We start from the raw sequence: 15023 nt of genomic DNA, 5'->3' as shown, positions 1-15023 counted from the left end.
AGGAGGGTTGCTTGGCTAGAGGACCTTGTCTAACAGGAGCAGAGTGGGAGGAGAACTTGCAGTTAATCCATTTGAGCCTCTGTACCCTGATTTTACCAACCTTCATGGTCAAGGCAGTACTTAGTTTTGAATCTTAATTTCAGGCCTTACACCACAGGTCTGTGAGTCATTGGAGCTGAATTTCCTATCCAAAGGCATTCAAAATTATTTTCAAATCTGATCTAGCCAAACAATTCTATCATTCATTACTGGTTTTCAAGCCCGGGCCCACACCAGATTCCCTAGAGTGGCACATCAGGGTATTCATAATCAGGCCTAATCCATATCTCCTTTCTCATCATGCCTGCTAAATTTCAGCCTGAGTTTACTCACATTCACTGGACAAATTGTGTTTTTGGCATACATGGCTGTATGTTTTTACTCATTCTATTTCCTCCAGATAAGGACTAGAAATTCTGGTCATCCTTTGAGGCCAACTCAGATGAAACCTCCTCTGGGGTGACCTTCCTGGGCATTGCAGGACAAGTGCCTCAATGGCCTTGATAACCCAGCTCTTCCCCCATTTTTCACTTGTAGTTCTCACAATAACTGTAGAATGTGCCAGAAACAACATTCAGAGATAAGGAAAAGCTGTCCAGAACATGCCAGATTCTGTTTCTGTTCCTCTGAGAACAGGATGTCCTCCAGTGCTGTGGTCCAGTGATCCCAATCTCCCCCCAGGGTATAAAACCCAGAGTGGAGAGATTTCAGGGTACCTCGGCTGCGGTGCAATGTGGGGCATGTGCAGACAAGACTCCATCCATTCTGAGCAGTTTCCTGAGCCTTGCGGAATCAGCTCACGAAGGATGCTAGGCTTCTGTTGTGCCTTGCTGCCTATCTGTGATGAATAGAGTGCTTTGCTCAACTTGTTCTGTGAGTGTTCTGTCTCACTCAACTCCTGCAAGTGGTAGAAACTGCAGCCCAAGATGCAATAGGTGCACTTTAGGAGGCCGATGTGGGAGGATCACTTGAGGTCAGGAGTTTGAGACCAGCCTGGCCAACATGGCAAAACTCCAAAAGTCTCTACTAACCACACAAAAATTAGCCAGGCATGGTGGCGTGCACCTGTAGTCCCAGTTATTCTGCAGGCTGAGGCAGAAGAATCACTTGAACCCGGGAGGCGGAGGTTACAGTGAGCCAAGATCACACCACTGCACTCCAGCCTGGGCGACAGAGTGAGACTCCATCTCAAAAAAAAAAGAAAGAAAAGAAAAACACAATTGGTGGAAGTACCTGGACTTCCCTTCCTGGTGGCTGGCATAGTGATGATCTTTGCTATCCTCCATGTAGTGGGATCTCCCCTGGAATTGGTAACCAGAGTACAGTGAACCTGCCTCACAGGCATCTCAAACAGGATGAAAGGTGCCTTGCTTTTCATTCCTGAAGCTTTTTCTTTTTCCATCCTGGCCATATGATTCAGTAGCCACATTTTAGCCTCTCAGTTGTGCATGTGCCTCCACCCTGCCACACTGGGAGCTCTTTGGGGAGGCGGAACTACACTCTCCCTTTACAGCCTCCGTGCTTAATATGGTGCCTGATACTTGGGTGCTTAATGAATGAGTTGCACATGGAAAACTTAAAGAAATAAGGTTTTTGGTGGAGAAAAGAAGTTGAAAGTCATGGCCAAAATGAGGTGGAGATTTTGCTATTGTCGCTGCTGCTATTGTCTTTGTGTTGCGTTTCACATGGATTTGAACTGTCCATGTCCAGCTTTTCCTCTTTAGCATTATTCTAACCTACACCTATGGGTGTTCTCTGCATCTGTCTCCTGATTAAGCACATGCTCTTCTCACGGGCAATTTGTTCTGGCAACCTATGATGTCATTTGTAGGAAAACACTCTTGCTATTCTAGCATCCTCTTGCTCAAAACTGAAGTTTCCCAAGAAGAGTATCTCCTGTTTGCAGGATTTACTTTTCTGTTTCCCTTAGAGGGTTATCTATGAAGAGAACTTTACAGATATAAAGTCAAATATTTTCAAATATTTTTGAATATTCAAATATTTGAATTTGAATGTTTCAAATAAAAATTTGAAACATTCAAATATTTTTGAATATTCAGTACAAATAATGCTGAAGAGTGGCTAAAGAGTATGTTATTACTGCTCTAAGCTTTGCATTTGGGTTCATCTGTGGAAGCATAGTAATTCTTGAAATTTCCTCTGCACTTCTCTTAGTTTATCTCTTTCTGTCATGTAGAAGTTATTCATGTTCACATTTAGGAGTTTTGTTAAGAAAAAAAGAAATTTTTCATTATAGAGGATTTGAAACACATACAAAAATAACAGAGAAGAGTATAAACTCTCACGTACTTCATAAACTCACGGACAATCTTGTCACATCTGTACTCCAATTCTCTATGGTTCTAATTTTTTCTAATTTTTTCATTGTTGAGATGAGATCTCACTCTGTCGCCCAGGCTGGAGTGTAGTGGCGTGATCACAGTTCACTGCAGCCTTGACCTCCCAGGTTCAAGTGACTCTCCCACCTCAGCTTCCTGAGTAGCTAGGACTACAGGTGCACACTACCATGCCTGGCTAATTTATTTTCATTTTTTTTGTAGAGACAGGGTCTCACTGTGTTGCTCAAGCTGGTCTTGAACCCCTGGGCTCAAGTGATCCCCCTGCCTCAGCCTGCCAAAGTGCTGGGATTACAGGTGTGAGCCACCGCGCCTGGCCTAATTTTGTTTGTTTGTTTTTGAGATGGAGTCTTGCTCTGTCACCCAGGCTGGAGTGCAGTGGTGCGGTATCGACTCACTGCAACCTCCACCTCCCGGGTTCAAGCAATTCTCTACCTCAGCTTCCTGAGGAGCTGGGATTACTGGCACCTGCCACCATGCCCGACTAATTTTTTTATTTTTAGTAGGGACGAGCTTTCACCATCTTGGCCAGGCTGGTCTCAAACTCCTGACCTTGTGATCCACCCACCTCAGCCTCCCAACATGCTGGAATTACAGGCGTGAAACACCATGCCTGGCCTCAATTTTTTTTCATAAGTTATTGGGGTACAGGTGGTATTTGGTTACATGAGTAAATTCTTTAGTGGTGATTTGTGAGATTTTGGTGCACCCATCACCCGAGCAAGATACATTGCATCGTAATTTGTAGTCTTTTATCCCTTGCCCCCTCCCACTCTTCCCCCCAAGCCCCCAAAGTCCATTGTATCATTCTTATGCCTTTGCATCCTCATAGCTCAGCTCCCACATATCGGCGAGAACATACAATGTTTGGTTTTCCATTCCTGAGTTACTTCACCTAGAATAATAGTCTCCAGTCTCATCCAGGTCACTGCAAATGCTGTTAATTCATTTCTTTTTATGGCTGTGTAGTATTCCATCAGATAGATAGATAGATAGATAGATAGATAGATAGATATAGATATAGATACACACACACACACATACACACATACCACAGTCTCTTTATCCACTTGTTGATTGATGGGCATTTGTGTTGGTTCCAGGATTTTGCAATTGTAAATTGTGCTGCTGTAAACATGCATGTGCAAGTATCTTTTTGGTGTAATGACTTCTTTTCCTCTCAGTAGATACCCAGTAGTGGGATTGCTGGATCAAGTGGTAGTTCTACTTTTTGTTCTTTCTTTCCCTTTTTTTTTTTTGAAACGGAGTTTCTCTCTTGTCACCCAGGCAAGAGTGCAATGGCATGATCTCTGCTCACTACAACCTCTGGCTCCTGGGTTCAAGTAATTCTCCTGCCTCAGCCTCCTGAGAAGCTGGGATTCAGGCACTCACCACCACGCCAGGCTAGTTTTACTTTTTCATAGAAATGGGGTTTCACTATGTTGGCCAGGCTGGTCTCGAACTCCTGACCACAGGTGATCCACCTGCCTCGGCCTCCCAAAGTGCTGGGATTACAGGCATAAGTCACCACTCCTGACCCTACTTCTAGTTCTTTAAGGACTCTCCACAGTGTTTTCCATAGTGGCTGTTTACACTGTTTTCCACTGTGGCTAGTCCACATTCCCACCAGCAGTGTAGAAGTGTGCCCTGTTCGCTGCATCCACGCCAACATCTACTGTTTGTTTAATTTTTTGATTTATGGCCATTCTTGCAGAAGTGAGGTGGTATCATATGCATTGTGGTTTTCATTTGCATTTCCCTGATCATTAGTGATGTTGAGCATTCTTTCATGTGTTTGTTGGCCATTTATATATCTTCTTTTGAGAGTTGTCTGTTCATGTCCTTGGACCACTTTTTGATGGGATTTTTTTTTTCTTACTCATTTGAGTTCGTTGTAGATTCTGGATATTAGTCGTTTGTCAGATGTATAGATTGTGAACATTTTTTCCCACTCTGTGGGTTGTCTGCTTACTGTGCTGTTCCTTGTGCTGTGCAAAAGTTCTTTAGTTTAATTAGGTCCTAGCTATTTGTCTTTGTTTTTATTGCATTTGTTTTTGGGTTCTTGGTCATGATATCCTTGCCTAAGTCAATGTCTAGAAGGGTTTTTCCAATGTTATCTTCTACAATATTTCTAGTTTCAGGTCTTAGGTTTAAGTCCTTAATCTATCTTTAGTTGATTTTTGTATAAGGTGAGAGATGCGGATCCAGTTTCATTTTGCTACATGTGGCTAGCCAATTATCCCAGCACCATTTATTGAAAACAGTGTCCTTTCCCCCACTTTATGATTTTGTTTGCTTTGTTGAAGATCAGTTGGTTGCAAGTATTTGGGTTTATTTCTGGGTTCTCTATTCTATTGTATTGGTCTATGTGCCTATTTTGATACCAGTACCATGCTGTTTTGGTGACTATGGCCTTATAGTATAATTTGAAATCAGGTAATGTGATGCCTCTGGATTTGTTCTTTTTGCTTAGTCCTGGTTTGGCTATGTGGGCTCTTTTTTGGTTCCACATGAATTTTAGAAGTGTTTTTGCTAACTCTGTGAAGAATGATGGTGGTATTTTTATGGGGATTGCATTGAATTTGTAGATTGCTTTTGGCAGTAGGGTCATTTTCACAATATTAATTCTACCCATCCATGAGCATGGGATGTGTTTCCATTTGTTTGTGTCATCTATGACTTCTTTCAGCAGTGTTTTGTAGTTTCCCTTGAAGAGGGCTTTCAACTCCTTTGTTAGGTATATTCCTAAGTATTTTCGTTTTTTTGCAGCTATTATAAAAGGGGTTGAGTTCTTGATTTGATTCTCTGTTTGACTGCTGTTGGTGTATAGAAGAGCTACTTATTTATGTATATTAATCTTGCATCCAGAAACTTTGCTGAATTCTTTTATCAGATCTAGGAGCTTTCTGGAGGTGTCCTTAGCGTTTCAAGGTAAACTATCATATTGTCAGCAAACAGTGACAGTTTGGCTTCCTCATTGCCAATCTGGATGCCCTTTATTTCTTACTCTTGTCTAAGTGGCCTGGCCAGGACTTCTAGTACTATGTTGAAGAGGAGTGGTGAGAGTGGGCATCCTTGTCTTGTTCCTGTTCTCAGAGGGAATGCTTTCAACTTTTACCCATTCAGTGTTATGTTGGCTGTGAGTTAGTTTTGATGGCTTTTATTACATTAAGGTATGTCTCCTGTATGCTGATTTTGCTGAGAGTTTTAATCGTAAAGGGATGCTGGATTTTGTCGAATGCTTTTTCTGCATCTATTGAGATGATCATGTGATTTTTTGTTTTTAATTCTGTTTATGTGGTACATCACATTTATTGACTTGTGTGTGTTAAACCATTCCTGCATCCCCGGTACGAAACCCACTTGATCACGGTGGATTATCTTTTTGATATGTTGTTGGATTCGTTTAGCTAGTATTTTGTTAAGGATTTTAGCATCTATGTTCAGCAAGAATACCGGTCTGTAGTTTTCTTTTTTGGTTGTGTCCTTTCTTGGTTTTGGTATTAGGGTGAAGCTGGCTTCATAGAATGAATTAGGGAGGGTTCCTTCTTTATCTTATGGATAGTGTCAAAAGGTTTGGTACCAGTTCTTCTTTGAATGTCTGGTAGAATTCTGCTGTGAATCCATCTGGACCTGGATTTTTTTTTGTTGGTAATTTAAAAATTACTATTTCAATCTCACTGCTTGTTATTGGTCTGTTCAGGATATCTAATATCTTCCTGATTTAAACCAGGAGGGTTGTATTTTTCTAGGAATTTATCCATCTCTTCTAGATTGTCTAGTTTATGTGAGTAAAGGTGTTCATAGTAGCCCTGAATGGTCTTTTGTATTTCAATAGTGTCAGTTGTAATATCTCCTGTTTTGTTTTCTAGTGAGGTTATGTGGATTTTCTGCCTTCTTTTCTTGGTTAATCTTGCTAATGGTCTATCAATTTTATTTATCTCTTCAAAGAACCAACTTTTTGTTTCATTTGTCTTTTGTATTTTGTTTGTTTCAATTTTATTTATTTCTGTTCTGATCTTAGTTATTTCCTTTATTCTTCTGGATTTGGATTTAGTTTGTTTTTCTTTCTCTAATTCCTTGAGGTGTGACCTAAGATTGTCTGTTTGTGCTCTTTCAGACTTTTTGATGTAGACACTTAGGGCTATGGACTTTTCTCTTAGCACCGCCTTAACTGTATCCCTGGAGTTTTGATAGGTTGTGTCATTATTGTCATTCAGTTCAAAGAATTTTTTAATTTCCATCTTGATTTCGTTTTTGACCCAATGCTCATTTACGAGCAGATTATTTAATTTTCATGTATTTGCATAGTTTTGAAGGTTCCTTTTGGAGTTGAATTCCAGTTTTATTCCACTATGGCCTGACAGAGTGCTTGATATAATTTCAATTTTCTTAAACTTATTGAGGCTCATTTTGTGGCCTATCACATGGTCTGTCTTGGAGAAAGTTCCATGCTCTGTTGAATAGAATGTGGTTGTTGGATGAAATGTTCTGTATATATCTATTAAGTCCATTTGTTCCAAGGTATAGTTTAAATCCATTGTTTCTTTATTGACTTTCTGTCTTGATGACCCGTCTAGTGTTGTTAGCGGAGTATTGAAGCCCCCACTGTTATTATGTTGCTGTCTATCTCATTTCTTAGGTCTAATAGTACTTGTTTTATAAATCTGGGAGCTCCAGTGTTAAGTGCATATATGTTTAGGATTGTGATAGCTTCCTGTTGGACAAGGCCTTTTACCATTAATGTCCCTCTTTGTCTCTTTTAACTGCTGTTGCTTTAAAATTTGTTTTGTCTAATATAAGAATAGCTTACCCCTGCTTGCTTTTGGTGTCAATTTGCATGAAATGCCTTTTTCCACCCCCTTTAAGTTTATGTGAATCCTTATGTGTTAGGTGAGTCTCCTGAAGGCAGCAGATAGTTGGTTGGTGAGTTCTTATCCATTCTGCAGTTCTTCTTTTAAATGGAGCATTTAGGTCATTTATATTCAATATTATATTGAAATGTGAGGTACTGTTGCATTCATCATGCTCTTTGTTGCCTGTGTACTTTTTTTTCATTTTGTTTTTCCTTTTCCTTTTTGCTTTTTAACTTATATTTTTGTTTTATAGGTCCTGTGTGATTTATGCTTTAAAGAGGTTATGCTTTGATGTGTTTCCAAGATGTGTTTCAAGATTTAGAGCTTCTTTTAGCAGTTCTTGTGGTGGTGGCTTGGTAATGGCGAATTCTCTCAGCATTTGTTTGTCTGAAAATGACTAAATCTTTCCTCCATATATGATGCTTTGTTTCACTGGATACGAAATTCTTGGCTGATAATTGTTTTGTTTGAAGAGGCTGAAGATAGGGCTCCAATCCCTTCTAGCCTGTAGGGTTTCTGCTGAGAAATCTGCAGTTAATCTGAGAGATTTTCTTTTATAGGTTACCTGGTGCTTCTGTCTCACAGCTCTTAAGATTCTTTCCTTTGTCTTAACTTTGGATAACCTGATGACAATGTGCCTAGGTGAAGATTTTTTTGTGATGAATTTCTTAGGTGTTTTTTGTGCTTCTTGTATTTGAATGTCTAGGTCTCTAGCAAGGCTGGGGAAGTTTTCTTCAATTATTCCCCCAAATATGTTTTCCAAGTTTTAGAATTGTCTTCTTCTTCAGGAACACTGATTATTCTTAGGTTTGGTCATTTAACATAATCCCAGACTTCTTGGAGGCTTTGTTCATATTTTCTTATTCTTTTTTCTTTGTCTTTGTTGGATTGTGTTAATTTGAAGACCTTGTCCTCAAGCGCTGAATTTCTTTCTTCTGCTTGTTCAATTCTATTGCTGAGACTTTCCAGAGCACTTCACATTTCTAAAAGTGTGTCCAAAATTTCCTGAATTTTTAAATTATTTTTTCTGTAAGCTATCTATTTCTTTGAATATTTCTCCCCTCACTTCTTGTATCATTTTTTGGATACTTTTGCATTGGGCTTCTCCTTTCTCTGGTCCCTCCCTGATTAGCTTAATAACTAACCTCCTAAATTCTTTTTCAGGTAAATCCAGGATTTCTTCTTGGTTTGGATCCATTGCTGGTGAACTAGTGTGATTTTTTGAGGGAGTGTTGAACTGCCTTATTTTGTCATATTACCAGGGTTGATTTTCTGGCTCCTTCTCATTTGGGTAGGCTGTGTCAGAGGGAAGGTCTAGGGCAGAAGGCTGTTGTTCACATTCTTTTGTCCCATGGGGACACCCTTGATGTAGTGCTCCCGTCTTTTTCCTGTGGATGTGGATTCCTGTGAGCCAAACTGCAGTGATTGTTGTCTCTTTTCTGGGTCTAGCCACCCAGTGAGTCTAGCCAGCTCCAGGCTGGTAGTGGGTGTTGTCTGCACAGAGTCCTGTGATGTGAAATGTCTATGGGTCTCTCAGCCATGGATACCAGTGCCTGTTCCAGTGGAGGTGAAGGAGGGTGCAATGGACTCCACAAGGGTCCTTAACTTTGGTGGTTTAATGCTTTATTTTTGTGCTGGTTGGCCTCCTGCCAGGAGGTGGCGCTTTCTGGAAAGCGTCAGCTGTAGTATGTGGAAAGGGACTGGTGGTGGGTGGGGCCCTAGAACTCCCAAGATTAAATACCCTTTTGTCTTTCCATACCTGGGTGGGTAGGGAAGGACCATAGGATGGGGGCGGGGCTAGGTGTGTCTGAGCTCAGACTCTCCTTGGGCAGATCTTGCTTCAGCTGCTGTGAGGGATGAGGGTGGGATTCCCAGGTCACTGGAGTTGCCTACCTAGGAGGATTATGGCTGCCTCTGCTGACTCATGCAGGTTATCAGGGAAGTTGGGGAAAACCAGCAGTCACAGGCCTCACCCAGCTCCAACACAAACAGAAGGGCCGGCCTCAATCCCACCATGCCTCCCCCAACAGCCTCAAGTCTGTTTCCGGGTGGAGGGTGAGATGGGCTTGAAAACTTGCCCAAGGCTTTTGGCCTCCCAGCTGTGAAAGAAAAGGGCTTCAGTTCTTCTCCCTGCATGTGAAGTCTGCACGCCAGATTCATGCTGTCCCTCAGGTTCTGGCCAGGAGGCTTCTTGCTCCTTTCAAATTATTATAAAGTTCAGATAGAGAATGCCTTCTCCCTGTGGAGTTTTATCCCCTGCTCCTCTGGCCACCCTCCTGATGGATCCCTGTGGTGTCAGGCCGGAATGGGCTGCCTGGGGACCCAGCGAGCTCCCAGGGCCTTTCTGCTGCTTCCTCTACCCTTGTATTTTGCTTGGCTCAGCTCTCTAACTTGACTGAGCTTGAGGTAACGTCGGAAACTTCTCCCGAAAACAGACCTTCAGCTTCCCCAGTGGAGGTGTGTGTTCGGAGGAAGAGGGTCTCCCTTTCCCACGTCCGCAGTTGGGGCGCTCACAGTATTTGGGGTGTCTCCTGGGTCCTGCAGGAGCAGTCCGCTTCCTTCAGAGGGTCTGCGGCTCCGCTCAGGATTGCTGGTTTGTTCTTGCAGTTGATCTGGAGGGTTACTTCTCCAGCTGAGGGTAACGGTCAGTGGACCCTGCAGCCTTGCAGTTCCACCTCTGCTGCCCCTGCCTCTACCACAGAGCCAGTGACCTCAGGTACCCTCCCTGCCCCACCTACCCAGACGGGTGCCCCTTCCTCACTGGCCCGGGTGCACCCATCTGGCCCTAATTTTTTTTTATTGTGCTAAAAATTACATGTTATAATTTCACATTTTAATCATGTTTAAGTGTACAGTTCAGTGGTATTAAAGACATCTGCATTGTTGTGCAACCGTCACCACCATCCATCTCCAGAAAAGAGTTCTTACAAAACTAAAACTCTGGACCCATTAGATGGTAACTCCCCACTTCCCCTCCCCCAATGTCTGTTAATCATCATTCTACTTTTTGTCTCTGAATTTGACTATAGATACCCTATATATTTGCCTACTCTCTCTCTCTTTTTTTTTGATACAGAGTCTCACTCTGTCACCTAGGCTGGAGTGCAGTGGCACAGTCTTGGCTCCACTGCAACCTCCACCTCCCAGGTTCAAGCAATTCTCCTGTCTCAGTCTCTTGAGTAGCTGAAATTATAGGCACATGTCACCATGCCCAGCTAATTTTTGTATTTTTAGTAGAGATGGGGTTTCACCATGTTGGCCAGGCTGGTCTCGAATTTCTGGCCTCAAGTGATCAGCCTGCCTCAGTTTCCCAAAGTGCTGGGATTACACGTGTGAGCCACCATGCCCGGCCATATTTGTCCTTTTGTGTCTGGCTTATCACTTAGCACATTTTCAAGATTCATTCACGTTATGCATGTATCAAAATTGCTAATACTATTTTAAAGCAAGTTACACATATCACTTGCACTCATTCAGAAATATCTTACTATGTGTCTCACAGAGATAAAGACATTTTAACATAACTACAATACCAATGTCACACCTAAAAATAAACAGTAATTCCTTACTACCATCAAATACCCTTCCAGTGTTCAAATTTTGAATTGCCTCATAAAAGGTAGATTCTCCACTGTTCTTGAGTACAGAATTCCTGTTTAATTTGTCCTAACAACCCTCCTCTCCCCATAGCAGCTGTCTTGCACACAGAAGATGCTGTCATACTACATTTCACCAATAGATGGCACAAATAATCATGACATTTGCTAAATCCAATTGACATTTACACAAAAGGAAACATCATTTGTAGAAAGTTGGCAATTATAGGTAAATATACAAACACAGAAACTGAAAATAGCCTGTTTGCTCTGTGTAACATGCATAAAACCTGAATACATCCCAATTCTAAGGGATAATTATTCATATCAGACAAACTTTCTATTTGTTTTAAGGAGAACATGGAAAACATATTTGTTGGTGTTGATGTTTATCTCTACAATGTCAACATTTTTAGTATTAAATAATTGAGGCCACTTATGTTTATTCTTCCGCTTAATAAAAGAAAAAGCAAATAGAATCTACTTGTACAATTGATTGCTGTGTTAAATGCCCATTGCAAATGTATTGTCTAAATTGTATTAACTGTACTTATCTCTGAATAAAACAGTTACTTTCCCAAACTTCCTCTAGCATGTCCTGAAGAACAGAGAATCTTAGGATGGTAGATATGGATAGGGTCTTTAAGACGATCTGGTCTGGCCCCATCATCTGACAGATGAACGGATGTGAAACCTCATTATAAGATCACACAACAACTTGATGGCTTTTTGTGTAATTTGCTATCTTTCTGCCAGCAATCTCACCTTCTCCCCTCCACCCCTACCCTAAAAAACTAACTGCTTGGTGAGTCGAGATCGCGCCACCACACTCCAGCCTGAGCGATAGAACAAGACTCCATCTCAAAAAAAAAACAAAACAACAAAAACAAAAAAACCAAAAAAACTGCTTGGTAAAGTTAATATTTCATTTTAAGGATGCAAAACTCAAATTGTGCAATTAATCCTCCCTTTCTTGTCATATATATATATATATATATATTTAATTTTTTTTTTTTTTTTGAGATGGAGTTTTCTCTGTTGCCTAGGCTGGAGTGCAATGGCGTAATCTCAGCTCACTGCAACCTCCACCTCCTGAGTTCAAGCGATTCTTCTGCCTCAACCTCCTGAGTAGCTGGGACTACAGGCACACACCACCATCTCTGGCTAGTTTTTGTATTTTTTGTAATGACGGGGTTTCATCATGTTGGCCAGGCTGGTCTCGAACTCCTGACCTCAAGTGATCCGTCCGTCTTGGCTTCCCAAAGTGGTGGCATTACAGGCATGAGCCACTGTGCCCGTCCCCTTTGAATATATTTAGCAAACATTTATTGGGTATTACCAGGGCTAAGCAAGATCTTGTTCCCTTGGTCAAGTGAGCCTTTGATTTGAGTTCATATCTTGTAATTTCCTAGAAAGAAATGAAGCTGAGTTTAGGAAATCAGCCTGTAAGGAATTTCTAATGGGAAGTAAATATGACACTTTCCAGCCCAGATGACATAATAATTCTGTGAGTCCTTTTTTATCCTATTCTCCTATACTGAAATTAACACTTAATATTGGACTGTTCTTTCTGTTCTTAAAATCAGCTCCTCCAACCAGGACAGGCCCTAAACTCTGCCTTGAAAGTAAGTTCTCACCAGATTTATCCCAAGAAGAACTTCCTTTTATCTTCCCCAGATGTTCTGGAATATCTGGGCTCTTTTTTTTTTTTTTTTTTTTTTTTTTTGAGACGGAGTCTCGCTCTGTCGCCCAGGTTGGAGTGCAGTGGCCGGATCTCAGCTCACTGCAAGCTCCGCCTCCCGGGTTCCCCCCATTCTCCTGCCTCAGCCTCCCGAGTAGCTGGGACTACAGGTGCCCGCCACCTCGCCCGGCTAGTTTTTTTGTATTTTTCTTTTTTAGTAGAGACGGGATTTCACTGTGTTCACCAGGATGGTCTCGATCTCCTGACCTCGTGATCCGCCCGTCTCGGCCTCCCAAGTGCTGGGATTACAGGCTTGAGCCACCACACCCGGCTGAGTATCTGGGCTCTTTTCCCTGCAGTGGCACTTCCCACCTGTTGGATGCGGCCCCCTGCCCTTTTTCAGGCTCTGTCTGTATTCTTCTCCCCTCTTTTCAACTACCAAACCCTTGCCTATACCACTTTATGGCTTCATTGGGCAGTTCATCCCACCTGGAAAATAAGTACACATTCATGTCTGAGGCATATGCTTCACTTCAAGTAGTACCTTCCCAGTGTGTTATTTGAGATATTCATAAGTGGGGAGATATTCCATAGTCAAAAAGTTTGAGAAGCAATTGTTTAAACAAATTTAAATAGCTTCCTTTATTGCAGGACTTTTCAGAGTCTTTGATTTCAATAGGCATCATTGTTCCTTTAAGATAGGAAGATAGTACTGTATGGGACATTTTCAAAATTGATTTGATTAAAAAGCACTACCCCTTGTCTTACTGTGCTCAGGCTGCGATTACAAAATAACATAGACTGGGTGGCTCAAACAACAGACATTTACTTCTCATGGCTCTGGAGGCTGTGAAGTCCACAGTCAAGGGCTGGCAGATTGAGTTCCTAGAGAGGGCCCTCCTCCTGGCCTGCAGACGGCTGCCATCTCACTGTGTGCTCATGTTCTGGAGGATAACACAGCTCTTGTCTCTTCCTCTTCTTATAAGGGCACTAATCCCACCACAGGGGCCCCACCCTCATGACCTCAGGTAAACCTAATTATTTCCTGAAGACTCCACCTCCAAATGCATCACATTGGGGGTTACAGCTTCAACATATTTGAGTGGTACCCAAGCCTCCTGTACATGATGCTCCTTTTGTTTTCCTCATTGCACCATCTGCTACTGGGTTCTGTGGAATGCACCTAGGGACACACAAACTCCAGTGCAGGCTCTGGGTCTGAAAACAGACAACCTGAACTCATTCCTAGCTCCACCACTCCCTGGCTGTGGGACTTGGGTAAGTTTCTCAATTTCCCCAGGCCTGTTTTCCAGCTGGAAAATGAGGATAATAGTACCTACCTCACAGAGTTGTTGTGAAGATGAAATGCTTCTATACAGGGCAATACGGGGCCACACACAAAGGAAGCACTAAAAAAAAAAAAAGTCAGCTATAATCATGAAATGTTAGTATCAATAATTAACTATAATTAAACAATCTATTGTATTGGTTATTAATAAACATATTAATAGTGAATATTATCTGGCAATATTTAATTTCTATTGAGGCTGAATATTGAATTCTATGAAAGGATCACGGTCAAGCCTCTATTTTAGGCTCTTAGAGGGCAATGTAGCATTGAAAGAAAATCACAAGAGAAGCCATGGCAAGCGTGAGCCAGGAATCAGAAGCAGTGTGGCTGGGCTTAAGGGAGAAGGGGCCACTGAGCTCAGTGCCAAGACTCTGTGCCAACCGTCACAGCCCTGACAGGAAGCAGAGCTGTGATTCTGCAAAGGACAGACCAGCCACACAAGGAGGGAGGCAGGCCTGCCTGTCCCCCCGGCTTTGTGCAGATAGATTTGAACTCGTGGTAGTGTCATCTTTGAATGTGCATTGCAATTTCACATCCATGTCTCCCTCACCAAATAGAATAGTGAACTTCAACACAAATGTCCCCTGCAATTTCAGGGGCTTAAGGGGTCCCTTTATGTAACAGGCAAAGGATTAGGGCCAGCTGGGAAATCCAAGTGTTTAAAACCTGTTCAGCACTTTTGCAGCCAAACAGTAAGTTGCCAAACATTTTTCTCTCAAAAGAAAACAGGCCACTGAATACTAGAAAGGAGAATTCCGGAAAAAAAAAAAAAAATCAAAGAAGAGAAGAGAAGGGACATCTTGGGAAAAGCAAAATGATGTTGAATTTAAAGGTTTAGGACATTGAGATGATAAACTTAAATGAACATTTTTCTTTAAAATAAAAATACAACAAAAAGAGAAATAATACAAGATGATTTAAATAAGCAAACCAAGGGAAAATGTTTATAGTCTATTAATTTCTAGATGTAATAAAATTAAAACACAGATTCTTGGCTAACAGATCCTAGGAGCTTCAGAGTTACGTATCAGGCTTTTCCTGAGAGGAAATCTGAAGGTCAGTGTGTGACCTGAGGAAAGCACCTCCTTGAGCCCCCTGGCAGCCCTTATCTCCCAGCATGACTATCCTGCCTTCTCACTACTG

The 15023-nt window shown here is 41.8% G+C and overlaps 1 protein-coding gene and 1 long non-coding RNA gene across 4 annotated transcripts in view; one reads left to right on the top strand and one right to left on the bottom strand.

The window, feature by feature from the left end:
* The window catches only part of CLDN10 (claudin 10), a 129022-nt gene that overhangs the window by 36752 nt on the left and 77247 nt on the right, over nucleotides 1-15023 (top strand). The gene's annotated exons all lie outside the window — the stretch shown is intronic.
* The window catches only part of LOC117063602, a 52447-nt gene that overhangs the window by 4038 nt on the left and 33386 nt on the right, over nucleotides 1-15023 (bottom strand). The window contains exon 3 of the long non-coding RNA XR_004429007.1: nucleotides 13870-13938. This is a non-coding gene — a long non-coding RNA (uncharacterized LOC117063602). The remainder of the gene's footprint in view (nucleotides 1-13869; nucleotides 13939-15023) is intronic.

The sequence above is a fragment of the Trachypithecus francoisi genome, unplaced genomic scaffold (assembly GCF_009764315.1).
Source record: "Trachypithecus francoisi isolate TF-2019V2 unplaced genomic scaffold, Tfra_2.0 Lachesis_group18, whole genome shotgun sequence".
Lineage (NCBI taxonomy): Eukaryota > Metazoa > Chordata > Mammalia > Primates > Cercopithecidae > Trachypithecus > Trachypithecus francoisi.
Note: the sequence above shows the minus strand (reverse complement) of the source record. Positions and strands in the feature narration are given on the sequence as shown.